Source organism: Capsicum annuum, chromosome 4, assembly GCF_002878395.1.
Source record: "Capsicum annuum cultivar UCD-10X-F1 chromosome 4, UCD10Xv1.1, whole genome shotgun sequence".
NCBI lineage: Eukaryota > Viridiplantae > Streptophyta > Magnoliopsida > Solanales > Solanaceae > Capsicum > Capsicum annuum.
This window is the reverse complement of record NC_061114.1, coordinates 178,534,416-178,548,078: the sequence shown is the minus strand read 5'-3', so window position 1 is coordinate 178,548,078 and position 13,663 is coordinate 178,534,416.

The window sequence follows — 13,663 nt, the reverse complement described above, 5'->3', positions numbered from 1 at the left end:
AGTAATAATATAATGCATCCTCATATATTATAATTAATACCGCTACTTTTAAACAAATTTTATTATATATGCAAGCAACTATGTATGAGTCAGCTTATACATAAGTATGCACGATAGTTTAATCGCAACACTTAACTAAACAATTATCATATTTCATACCTCGAATATTTTAAATAATTTTTTAAGTATAACATAGGTAACATAATACATTTCATGTATGATTATAACATATGTACCTTTCATCATTCATACTGAGTATATAATGAAATACAATTAGAACCAATTCTCAAAATCAAAGGTATGAGAATTGAATTCCGCAACATATGTTAAAACTAGTAACTCCGTCAAAGGTATGTACTGTAATGCTGCAAATCATAATTATTCAATCAAAATAAAAACACAAAATACCAATTATAAACTATAAATTAGAAATGAACCAGAAATAACAATTTCAAATAAAGTCATAATAGTTTTCCAGATTGTTTGCAGGTATACTGTAAACTAGTTATTCCAAAAAAAAGGAGAGGGGAGGGGGAGGGGGTCATCATTTTGATAATGAAATTATCTTGTCCACATTTTCTTTGAGAAAAAATCGCAGGTACGTCGATTGTGACCTGCACGTTGGAGACGAATTATCTTCAATGATGTATTTTTGACCTGCACGTTGGAGACGAATTACCTTCAATGATGTATTTTAATTCAATTTTTTTCGACCTTCATCGATATTTAACTCTGTGGCAATAGTCAAGATCAATTTCAAGAATGTTACACTTTCTGAAACAACAATACCATCACTCAATATCCTTATTGGACTTGTCGAAAGTTGAAACACACATCGAAAAATTTACAAATTTTGAAAAAATTTTCTTCAACTCAATGTACACACTCACTTCATTGTCATTCCTTATGATAATTGGAGAGGAATTACCTTCAACAATGTATTTTACTTCAATTCTTTTATGAACTTCTTCAATATTCAATTCCGTCGCAATTGTTGCAATCAATTTCAAGAACGTAATACTTTCTGAAACAATAATTTCTGCACTTTTATATTGTTGATAAAGAATTTTGGACTCCCAAATACCCGAATGACACAACAATATGGGGGGTGTTCATATTGATTTTTGGATAAGAGAAGAGACTAGTTGTCGACCTTTTTTTTAGATTGTAATGCAACAAAAAAGAAAATTAATGATGATGTTTAAGATATTTTTTAAATTTGAATTTTAGTTACTATATTTAATAATACACCACATAATGATACATAATTAGTGACGTTAATTAAGCAACAGAAAGATAGTATCTGATTTCTCTTTTCATAAATATAGGCTAATCAGTTTTCTCATACATTTCAACAATGTATGAGGGTCCACGACATGTATAAGTATTTTTATCAAAATCGAGAGAGAGAAAGACAATCGATATTTTGTGTAATTACTTTCATTATGGAAGAGATTTATGTGGTTCATACAAAATTTTATGATAGGTGAGGCACACCATTAATTGCGTGAGAATTTTTTTAATGGATTAAATATTGTGGATCCCACTCAATCTGCTAACTTTTCCTTTTCTCTTCCCCTCCACCTTCTATTCATCCTCACTCTTCCAAGTCCTTGATGACATGTAAGTTTTTATTGTCTTTGTTTGTTTACACGGGTCATTATTTTTCTTCTCATGTATTTTATTTCGTTTCTCTTTCTTTCTTATAGTTTTGATCTTCATTTGTCAAATAAATTTTTATCTTCTTCGACTTTTTCCTGGTTTATGTTCTTTTGGTTACACCCTTGATTCATCTTTATTTGATCATTTTTCTATTGGTACAACATTAAGAAGAAGTAAATGATAAAGGTAAACTTTTTACATCATATTACCTTTGAACATAATAAATTTAATGCTTTGAAAAATGTATTAGATAATGACTCATATTTAAGTAAAATATGTAGAAATAGATAAATTATTCATTGATTTTATAAATTGGACAAATATTGTCCAACACTTTAAAATGAGATAACTATATGGCTTAACAAACATAGACTTCTAATTACCCTATTTAGTCTAGGTTTCAATTAATTACAATCTATAGCCTCCTTCTTGCCTATTAATTATCCCTAATTATAATTCATAATCTCTCTCATTATTTTCTATCTTTCACTATTTTCTATTACTCTTTTTTTTCCCTTTTCAATTTTTTTCTTCATTTTTTCTTATTTTTTTTTTGTTCTCTTTCTTTTTTCTTTTCCTTTTCATTTTTTTAATCCTTTTTTCTTTTTAATATTTTTCTCTATATTCTATTACTCTCCTTTTTATATTTTTTTCTTCATTTTTCCTCCTTCTTTTTCTCTCATTTTTTCTCCTTTGTTTTTCCTTTTCTTTTTTTCTCCTTTTCATTTGTGCAAACTAACAAACACAAGTACAAGTGCGAAATATAAAACACAAATATTAATGCGAACTATAACATACAAATACAAGTGCGAATTATAAAATACAAATACAAATGCGAATTATAACATATAAATACAAGTGTGAATTATAAAATACAAATAGAAATGCGAACTATAACATACAAATGCAAGTGCGAACTATAAAATACAAATAAAAATGCGAACGATCATTTGTACTTTTTAATTATCGAAAAGGAACGATTGATTTTTTCTTTCTACGAATACTTATTTGTATTTATTGATACAAATAAATACAATTCAAATTTTTGTACAAATACAATATATACAAATACATATTGTGTGTGTATTTGTAAAATCATTTATTTCATTTGTTTGTAATTGTATTTGTATCAAGTGATATTTGATTATTTACAAATACGAATGACAATTTTGACATACAAATACAAAATGGTACATTTGTATCAAATGATACATTACATATTTATATATTTTAGAATCAAGAAAATACAATTAATGCATTTACTTATTTGTATACAAATACAAATGATAAATTGTACATAGTTACGACTAAATAAAATATGCAATCAACTTACAAATACAAATATAAAATAATTCTTTAAAAATATAAAGGCATTTCTGAAAATAGAATATAAATACAAATATAATCAAAATATAATCTAAATATAAAAACACAATACCACAATATAAATATAATCCAATATAATGTGCAGTCAATTTAAAATACAAATATAAAATATTTCTTTAAAATACAAGTGCGAATTATATAAAATATAAATGATGATACGAACTAACAAATACAAATACAAGTGTGAACTATAAAATATAAATACAAATGCGAACTACAAAATACAAATACAGGCGTGAACTTTAAAATACAAATACAAATACAGTTGTATCAATGAATACAAAAATATAAATAACGGTGTGACTACAAATACAATAAATAATTGTGGTATTTATGTTATTACCCATGACTTGTGCTCTGGTAGTCATATTTTTCAAAAAATTTTTAAAGTATAAAACAAAACAAAAAAAATGATAAAGAAAATAAGTATAAAAAAGAAAAAAAAAATCAAAGAAGAAAAGAAAAGAAGAAAGAAAAATAGAAGTTAGAGATAGAAAAGAGAAAAAAAGAAAAAACAAACGAAAAGAAAGAAACGAAAAAAATAAAAATAAGAAAAAATAGAAAAAAGATGAAGAAAAAATTGGAAAAAGAAAAAAAATAAGAAAAAAATGATAGTATTTTTGGCGAGACTAAATATGTAGTGTATTTATATTTTTTATAAACACAGACTACTCAGTAAAAGTGAATACAACGATTGAGAATTAAATACAACGGCTATAAATGGTAAATATATAAAATATGGCTATGAAAGGTAAGTTTTGTGCGAAACTTTTGCTATTTCTAAAATTTCTTCATTTTAAAATAGAAAAGTGGACAAGTAAAGAGAAACACAGAAAGAAATATTTTAGACCTTAGTAACTTAAATTTTTTAATGATAAGTGCAATACCAATATACCAACATTAAATTTCTATATTACAAATAACAAAATAAAAGAATATTGTGTATCATAAAATTTATATATATTACTTAATTTTGTAAAAGAGATTTATTTTTTTAATTTGATTTAATTTTTCATAAATTCCTTTATCAACAAATATACCCTTTTGCATTTCACTATTTTCATGGACACACCTTTGTTGAGACAAAAAAAAGATTCAGAGAGCAGAGAGCTCAGAAAGTATACGTGAGACAGGAAGATTAAGATATTTTCTCTGTTATATTTTTACTTGATTTCTTGACTTAGCTCATTTCTTAAAAAAAGATTAAAGATGTAATATTAAACTAACTTTATTAATGATATTTTCAAATTCTAAATTTGACTACTACTTTTTCCGTCCAATAATGTCAGTATACTAATATGTTCAATAATATTTGTACACTTTGAAAAATTAATGAATAATTTATTTATTTTTGCTCATTTTACTCCTGGTATTAATACTATTCATTATCCAATACATTTTTTAAAGCAGTGAATTAATTATATTCAAAGAGTGATACTGTAAAATTATTTCTATTATTTATTGTTTCTTAATATGTTTGTCAAGTTAATAGTGGACAAATATTATAGGACCGAGAGAGCACTTTATGATTACTTATTTAATGCTAATGATAACATTCCCTCCGTTCCGTATTAGTTGACCCTTATGAACTTGACACACTCATTAAGAAATTAATAAATAGAAATGTATTTACATATTTACCCTTTCGTGCTTTTTAAAGTATAATAATTAATGCAATGATGAAACATTAAAATTTTATACATATTACTCTATCCCATGCATTATATCTAGAACATTGAGTATTTATAATTGAAACTAGTAATAATCATTTAATTTTGATTTTGAGAAATGAGATTATTTATGTACCATTCAACGATTTTAAAAAATGTGGATGTATTTAGTATTCCTATCCAAGGTAAAATGAAAAACATATGTATAAAATACTCTTGATTTTAGAACTTGAAAAACTAAATGAAATAAATATTTTTAGAAAGAAGGCCAACTAATACGAAATGAAGGGAATATAAAAAAAAACCTCTTAATTTACAAAAATAGATAAGTAAACTGAAATATCTATTTTTAGCATAGGAATCAAATAAAATAAAACGGAAAGAGTTTAAAAGAGAAAAGTATTTTTAAGAAAAAGAGAAAGATATAAAGTAACCATTAAAATTGTATTGAATTTACAAAAAAGTACTTAAAATTTACAGGTGTCCTATGACCTCATTTTACTTATTAAAATAATATAAATTTCATATTTTGAACTTACATAGACCTTGTATGTTTTACACTTGTTTGGAGCGCGTGAAGAACCCCAAAACTACTTCTGCATTTCATTAAAATCTTTTCTTTTGTTTTTCATTTTTTCTTTCTCCATTTCTTTATTTTTTTTATTTTTATTTGCAAATTTCTCTTTCTTGTTTCTTCTTCAACCATGTCACTTCCACAATCTTTCACCATAACTCTTCTACTTTCCCCCACCTCCTACCACCACCACATCTCCCCCCCTTTTAACTCCCCATTCTTTCTTTCGTTTCGTATTCATAGGCACAACATTTCACAAATTAACATTCATATATGAGACAAATTTGTGACTTTTCATTGTGACTTTTCACCATAACTCTTCTTTATTTTTTTGTTTTTTGTCAAATTTTTTTAAATAGTTCAAAAAAGTTAATATTCGCATTTAGTAGCTTGATTCAATGGTGATATTTTGTTTCATGTTCTTTTTCTATTCTTCGGTATTCACATTTCATGGATTTAGTGTGGATCATTACAATTCTTGATTTTTAATTGGGTGGCAAGTTAGATTTTCATGTTTTGATTTGATTTTCGATTGATTTGGTGATGATTTCAAATGATTTTAATTTAGTGATAGCTTGATCTATTTTTGATGGAGGTGGCGTTTACAAGGTTTATTGTTGGAGAAGAAGGGTAATAACAATAAAAAATAGAAAGAAAAATAAAAATATAAATGAAAATAGTGAATAAAAAAAGAAAAAAGAAAGCAAATAAAAATAAAAGATGTAAACGAAAATATTGAAAATATAAAAGGAAGTGATTTGGCACAATTTTATTGGTGCGTGTCATGCACTGAATTTCTTAAAAGTGGTGGTGACCACAAAATGTGATATTTATACTATTTTAAATTAGTTAAAGGAGATTATAGGACACCTACAAACTTTAAGTGTCCTTTTGCAAATTCAAGATAATTTTAATGGTTACTTTATATCTTTAGAAAGACGACGTAAAATAGTGAGGGTTATTCTCAAATATAGACCTAAGTTAGGATGACTTTTAAATTTTAGCCCCAAATAAAAAGACTTTGTTAAAATAACCTTTACTTGTTAAGTCATATTCTTTTGGACAAAAATACCCTCCTGCAAAATATTCTCGGTAAATCTCTTTCTTTCGAATTCCAGAATCGACCTTCAAAATATTGCTGTTAACTCTCTTTCTTCTAAATTCGATAATCGACTTTCAAACATTCGCAAATCGACTTTAGCCGTAAGATTTCTTCAGGTATGAATTTCATCATCAGAATTCATTGTGGTAATTTTAACTTAATGATCCAATGCAGTAATTTTATCTCGTTATATAATTAGTATATTGATTTGATTTTGGGGAGGTGAACGTAAGCTGAACTTGGAATATGCAGTTGTTGTAGTAACATATTTACCATTGAAAAATTTCGTCGAACAGGTTGTGGGGAGTTTGTTATTGCACTTATAATTGTGTTTGAGTAGTTGTGGCGGGTTGGTCTTGGAGGAAAAGGCCGTTAATATGGGAGTTAACGTTGATCGCAACATATTTTAGGAAGGCCAAACGTATAAAGTCAAGGTGGTACAAGAAATTAGTTTCAAGTATTTTAAACTAGTGGTATAATTAGCATTAGAAGATGATGAGAAATTATGTCGAACAGGTTGTGGGAAGTTTGTTATTGCGATTATAATTGTGTTTGAGTAGTTACGAGGGTTTGTTCTTGAAGGGAAAGACTGTTTTTCATCTCGAATGAATCCAGCCTATGTTTTAGAGATTAAAGAAGCACTAACTTGTTGATTCTAAGAGAGAAAACTTTAGCTATTAGCTTGTATAACATAGAGCAACAGGCAGTGGGTTTAAACTCTCTAATGGTAGTAGGATTTGACACTTTAGGTAAAAGGTTACTATTATACAACTTTTCAGTGTTAAAAAAAATTCTTCATTGTTGAACACTCATCATATTTAATCCTTCATCTTTTGTTAACTGCAGTAGTATTGGTTAGTGCACACTCTATTAAATATTGGTAAAAAGTAATAATCTCATGCTTAATATCCTCAGGATCCGCCAATTTAACACTATTTAAAGAAATAAGCTCCACTATCTGCTTCTTATTACTTTTTTTCTTTCATAACTGCACTAAAATACATGGGGTTTAAATCACCTAGCTTATACACAAAGCCCTGAATTTTTATTGTAACATGCTCTCTTCAATATTGCTCCGCTTCTCAATAATAGTCAGTACATCATTCTTTTTCATGGCCATACTATCAGACTATTGAGTTGATAAACTATTTTGTATCACTTGCAACCTATCTCTGAAGTAAGCAACCCTCTCAAAATCATCCCTATAGTGTGTGTTATTCAGTAGTTTTAAGTGCAATTTTAGCATCTTCAGATTTTGCCATACATTTCAAGTTATGCCCCATGGGCAAGAGTTGACACTGCCTTAGTCTGTAATGATTTGGTAGATGACCTATAACTCTTGCCCCAGAGGCAATACTGAAACAGTTATGCCCCATGGGTAAGAGTTGACACTGCCATAGTCTGTAATGATTTGGCAGATGACCTATAACTCTTGCCCTTGAGGCAAGACTTTGACAGTTATGCCCCACAGGAAATAGTTGACTAAGACTTACTCTTTAATGATTTTACTTGTTGGAGATATATATATTCTAAATTAAATTGTTACTAATCTTTTATTATTTTATTTTTCACAAGGGTTGTACTTGGAATGGATGGAAAAGAAATGAGTATTGAGTAATACAATATGGGACAATCAATTGAAATTATTGATAGAAATAATGAGTTACAGGTTATCGAACCAATAGTGGAGGTTGCAATAGCTGAAGAAATAGGCAGCCATCCAAGATTGAGAGGGTACGACAAAAAAGAGAGGATACTTTCAACTTTTTCAAAATAGAATTTCCCAATTTCAACTTTTTATATTGTGGAAAATTGAATTAGCTTTCCAACGATACCAATTTCATCCAAATTCGGTATCGGAGTAAAAAGTTGTGGACATTTTACAGAGGACTATTGGAACTACTCAGAAGCGACGGTCAGGCCGACGGACCGTCGAGCTAGCGACAGACCGTCGTAGGTAAGGCAGTAAGTCAACCTTCTAGCTAAGGTGTGATGGATAGGTTGATGGACCGTCGAGCTTGTGATGGATCGTCGCCCAAGCCATCGCTACTAAGGAAATAAGTCCCTATTCTGGCTCAAGTGCGACGGTCAGAACGACGGACCATCGATCCAGCGGCGGACCGTTACATGAGCCATTGCAGATCCCGTTCAATAATTTTTAAGTCATTTTTAAAAGGGTGTTTAGGTCTTTTTCCATCCGTTTTAACCCCTAATTATACAAGACCATAGCTCATAACTTCATTATTCATTCACAACACCAAATTAGGGTTTCCCTCAAAGATCAATCCCCAAGAACAAGAAACCCTAGGTGCTTAATTCCAAGTCAAGAATTCAACCTCTCCTTCACCAATCTTCAAGAAATCATCCACCTAGGTATGTCAAGTGTAGATTCATGGGTTCCTTTCACCCATGATGCTTAAGAAACCCTATTTGAAATATTAACTTTGGATTTCATGGTATGAATTGAAATATATCCATGTTCATGTTGTTGTTTGATTTCCCAGTTAAAGTCTTTCATGATTATCATGAAAATATATAAGCATATGGTTAAAGTTCTTACATTGGAAGTATAAAATATTGCTATGATGTATTATTTCAATATTCATGCCTAAGCCTAAATATATGTATGCAATATGTTTGATAAAATGCCTAAAGAATAAGAAGCATGCTTTAGGACTTAATTATGACCAAATGGATGAACCCATGCTTTACCTTTATGTTCAAAATGACTTTCATGTTATTGTTATGCATTGAAATTGTTCGATGGATTGTTCTATGAAATTATGAAATGTTTATATGCTTTCCTATCCATGTACCAAACCATGACAATCAAGTACCTCATGAAATTTCCTAATGGTTGTATTATGGATTGTTGACTATGATCATGTGTCAAGAAATATCATGTCTTGTCAGTTTCATGCTATCGAGTCCTGGGGGTAATTATACCCGACAATTTAGCTGTGCACGTAGAATCAGTGCCATGTTATCAAGATACTCTCAGTCAAGCCATGATCCATAGAACTGAGTCAGTCATGTGACTCAGGAAAACTCAGTAAACTAAGTAATCCCTGTAATCTCAGAAAGCTCAGTAATTTAGTAATCTCAGTAGTATTCCATCAGTCAATAAAACTCAATAAACTCAGTCTAGATCAGTTAAGTTGCTCATATTCAGTGTCTATTTAGATGGGAGTAGGATTTAGCACCGAGTGAACCCAAGGATGGGAACTCACTTGCCAGTAGAGGATGTGATTCTTAGAAGCAATTCTTGTATTCCAGAACTACGTAGCCAGTGTAGGTTGAGACATCTAACCTGCCAGTTGAGGGTTGATGAGGTGGCTTACCGGTCAGTTGAGGGTTCCCACCATTATCATTTGAGTACCTGCCAGTTGAGGGTCACTCACAACTTGTTTATAGATTAGACCCCAATTTAGCTATATTGCTTTATTTGGGCCATGTCGGTTAGATGATTACTTCCCACAGTTATAGTCTTAGTCTCAGTAAAAGAACTCAGATAGTTCTTTAGAATCCAGGATTGTCAGATACAATCAACTCAGAACGTTTGGAACTCAGCTAGTTTCATTAGAACCTAGACTGTCAGATACAGTCACTCAGTACCAGTTATATCAGTTATCAGTAACTCATGTTATCAGTAATCAGACTTAGCAGTCAGTATTATCACGAACTCAGTTACAGTCACTTATTCATGTATGCATCCTCTCATTCATGTTATATAGTCAGTTACCATTGCTCATGTATTTAAACCCTTTGCATTCAGCCTACCTCACTTGCATACCAGTACATTCAATCCTACTGACACATTTGCGCTATGGTGTTTTATACCATAGGTTCAGAAGCACGAGCTCAAGAGCATCAGTAGCATTCTAGTCTTAGCAGTCAGAGTTATCAGTGAGTCCTCATCCTCTGAGGACATGATCATTACTTTATTATTTTATTACTTAGTTTATTTCAGTAGTTGGAGTTAGTTGGGGACATGTCCCATCAACTCCTTATTCAAATAGTTAGAGGCTTTTCAAACTATCATGTTTAGACAATTTATTTAAGTTGTTTTAGGTATTTTATACCCCATTCAGATGTTATGGTTTATCAGTTACGTTTCATTATTGAATCTTATGGCCTATTAACCTTTATTTTTGCATTTATATACTTATATCATGCAGTTAAGGTATAGATATCTGTCATGGGTTAGCTTATAGTCCTTTGAGGTCATAGGAACCGTGTAGCATTCCAGGTGTCAAATTCAAGGCATTACAAACTTGGTATCAGAGTCTAAGGTTCAATAGAGTCCTAGGAAGTCTAAAAGCCGCATCTAGTAGAGTCTTGTACATAGGTGTGTTGCATGCCACATTTATGTACAGGAGGCTATGAGTTTTTTTAGGAACAGTTTCCCTTCTTTCAGTATTCATGTCATGCCAGTGAGCATAATCCCAAGTTAATCTCTCAGTCTAATCCTTTTCTCTTCTATTTACATAACACGCCTCCCAAGAATAGAATTGGAAATCAGTCAGCCCCTCAACCCGAAGATCCTTTGGACGAACATGTCTCCCATGCAGAGTTCAGAGCTGCATTCACTACTTTTGCTCAGTCAGTTACTACTCAGAATGAATGACCAGCTGTTGTTCCAGCCAACCAAGTGGCCAATTCAGCTGCAGCTAGGATTCAGGACTTCACCCGAATGAACCTTTCATCCCTTTTTATGTCTAATTCAGATGAGGACCCTCATGAATTTCTTGACCAGGTTCAGAAGGTTATAGACATCATGGGGGTATCAGCTGTTGAGAGTCCTGAGCTAGCTGCATATTAGTTACAGGATATTGCTCACACTTAGTTCAAATAGTAAAAGTCAGAGAGGTCAGTTGATGCAGGATCCATTGAGTGAGAGAAGTTTGCCATCATATTCTTAGATAGATTTTTTCCCCTAGAGTTGAGAGAAGCTAAGGTGTTAGAATTTATCAACCTCAGGCAGGGCAACATGATGGTGAAATAGTATTCTCTAGAATTTATCAACCTCAGGCAGGGCAATATGACAGTGAAATAGTATTCTCTTAAGTTTACTCAATTAGCCAGATATTCTCCTCATGTGGTTGCAGATAGTAGGGCCAAGATGAGTAAGTTTGTCTCTGAGATGAATGATAATATGGTCAATGAGTGCAGGTCCACGATATTGAATAGTGACATGAACATAGCCAGACTTATGTCCCATGCTCAATAGATAGAAGAGCAAAAGATAAAGATAAGGGAGAAGTAGAATAAGAGAGCAAGGAAAAGTAGTTTCAACTTTGCTCAGCCTAAGTCAGAGGGAGGAAATAGTTCTCAGTTTTATCCTAAGTCATTAGTCCCAGCTCCTTCTTCATCCAGTGCTCCTACTCCTAAGTTCAGGGATGGTAATAGAGATAGGGCACCAGGCTTTAAGTCTCAAGGCTGTGTTAGCAATGCCTGAACTAATCCTCTTTATTAGACTTATGGCAAACACCATCAGGGTATTTGCAGAGCTGGAAGCGATATTTACTTCAGATGTGGCAAGCCAGGCCACAGAGTTAGAGATTGTTCTCAGAATGGTTCCCAGGGTCAGCATAACCATTCCTCAGCTCAGTTCAATCGTCGAACCAGCAGGGTGCCATCTCCAGTACTACTAGTGAGCAGCGCCCAAATCGACTTTATGCTCTCCAGTCCTGGTAAGATCAAGAAAATTCTTTTGATGTGGTTACTGGTACGTTACAGATTTTTCATGTGTATGTTTACACTTTGCTATATCCAGGAGCTTCTTTGTCTTTTGTTACTCCTTATATAACAGTTGATTTAGGAGTCAGTCCCAAAATTCTAATAAAGCCCTTCTTAGTATCTACCCCAGTAGGTAAAACTATCATAACCCGATGGGTATACAGGAACTGTCCGATTATGGCATCTCAGAAAATCACTTCAGTAGACTTAGTCAAATTAGAGATGACTGATTTTGATGTCTTCTCAGCATGGATTGGCTTCATTCCTTTTATGCCACAATCGACTGCAAAAATAGAGTTATCCAATTTTAGTTTCTTAATGAACCTGTCCTAGAGTGGAGGGGTAGTACTTTAGTTTTTAGAGGTCAGCTTGTTTCCTACCTTTAAGCAAGGAAAATGATATCTAAAGGATGTGTCTATCATCTTGTTCGAGTTAAGGACCCTAGTTCTGAAACTCCCAGGCTTGATTCAGTCCCAGTCATGAATTAATATTCAGATGTCTTTCCTAAAGATCTTCCAGGAATTTCTCCCAAAAGAGAAATAAACTTCGGTATTGATCTCTTTCCAGATACTCTGCCTATATCTATTCCACCACATAGAATGGCACCAGCAGAACTCAGAGAATTGAAAGAGCGGTTGAAGGATCTCTTAGATAAGGGATTCATCAGACCCAGTGTGTCTCCGTAAGGCGCACCAGTCTTATTCATGTGCAAAAAAGATGATTCTCTTAGAATGTGCATTGATTATCGTCTGCTCAATAAAGTCACGGTCAATAACGAACATCCTCTTCCCAAAATTAATGATTTATTTGACCAACTTTAGGGTTCCAATTATTTCTCTAATATAGACCTTAGATTCGGCTACCATCAGCTCAGAGTCAGAGAACGTGACATTCTGAAAATAACTTTTCGTACTCGGTATGGTCACTTTAAATTCTTGGTTTGGTCCTTTGGTCTTACCAATGTCCCAGCAGCTTTCATGGACTTGATGAATAGCGTGTTCAAGGAGTACTTGGACATATTTGTCATAGTCTTCATAGATGATATCCTTATCTATTCCCGCAGTGAACGAGATCATGCAGACCATCTCAGAATAGTACTTTAGACTCTCAGAGATTATCAGATATTTGCCAAATTTAGTAAGTGAGAGTTTTGGATAAGATCAGTAGTATTCCTTGGTCATATCATTTCTGGTGATGGCATTAGATTAGATCCTCAAAATACCGAAGCAGTAAGAAACTGACCCAGACCTGTCTCTCCATCAGACATCAGGAGTTTCTTGGGTTTGGCTGGATATTATAGATGGTTTGTTGAGGGGTTTTATTCTATTGCATCCCCTATGTCTAGATTGACTCAGAAGAAGGTCAATTTTCTGTGGTCAGATCCTTGCGAAAAGAGTTTTCAGGAGTTGAAGACTCGACTTACCTCAACTCCTATTTTGGCTCTTCCAGATGGTTCAAAGGGGTTCGTAGTGTATTATGATGTATCCAGAGTAGGTTTGGGTAGTGTCCTCATGCAGCATGGTAAGGTCA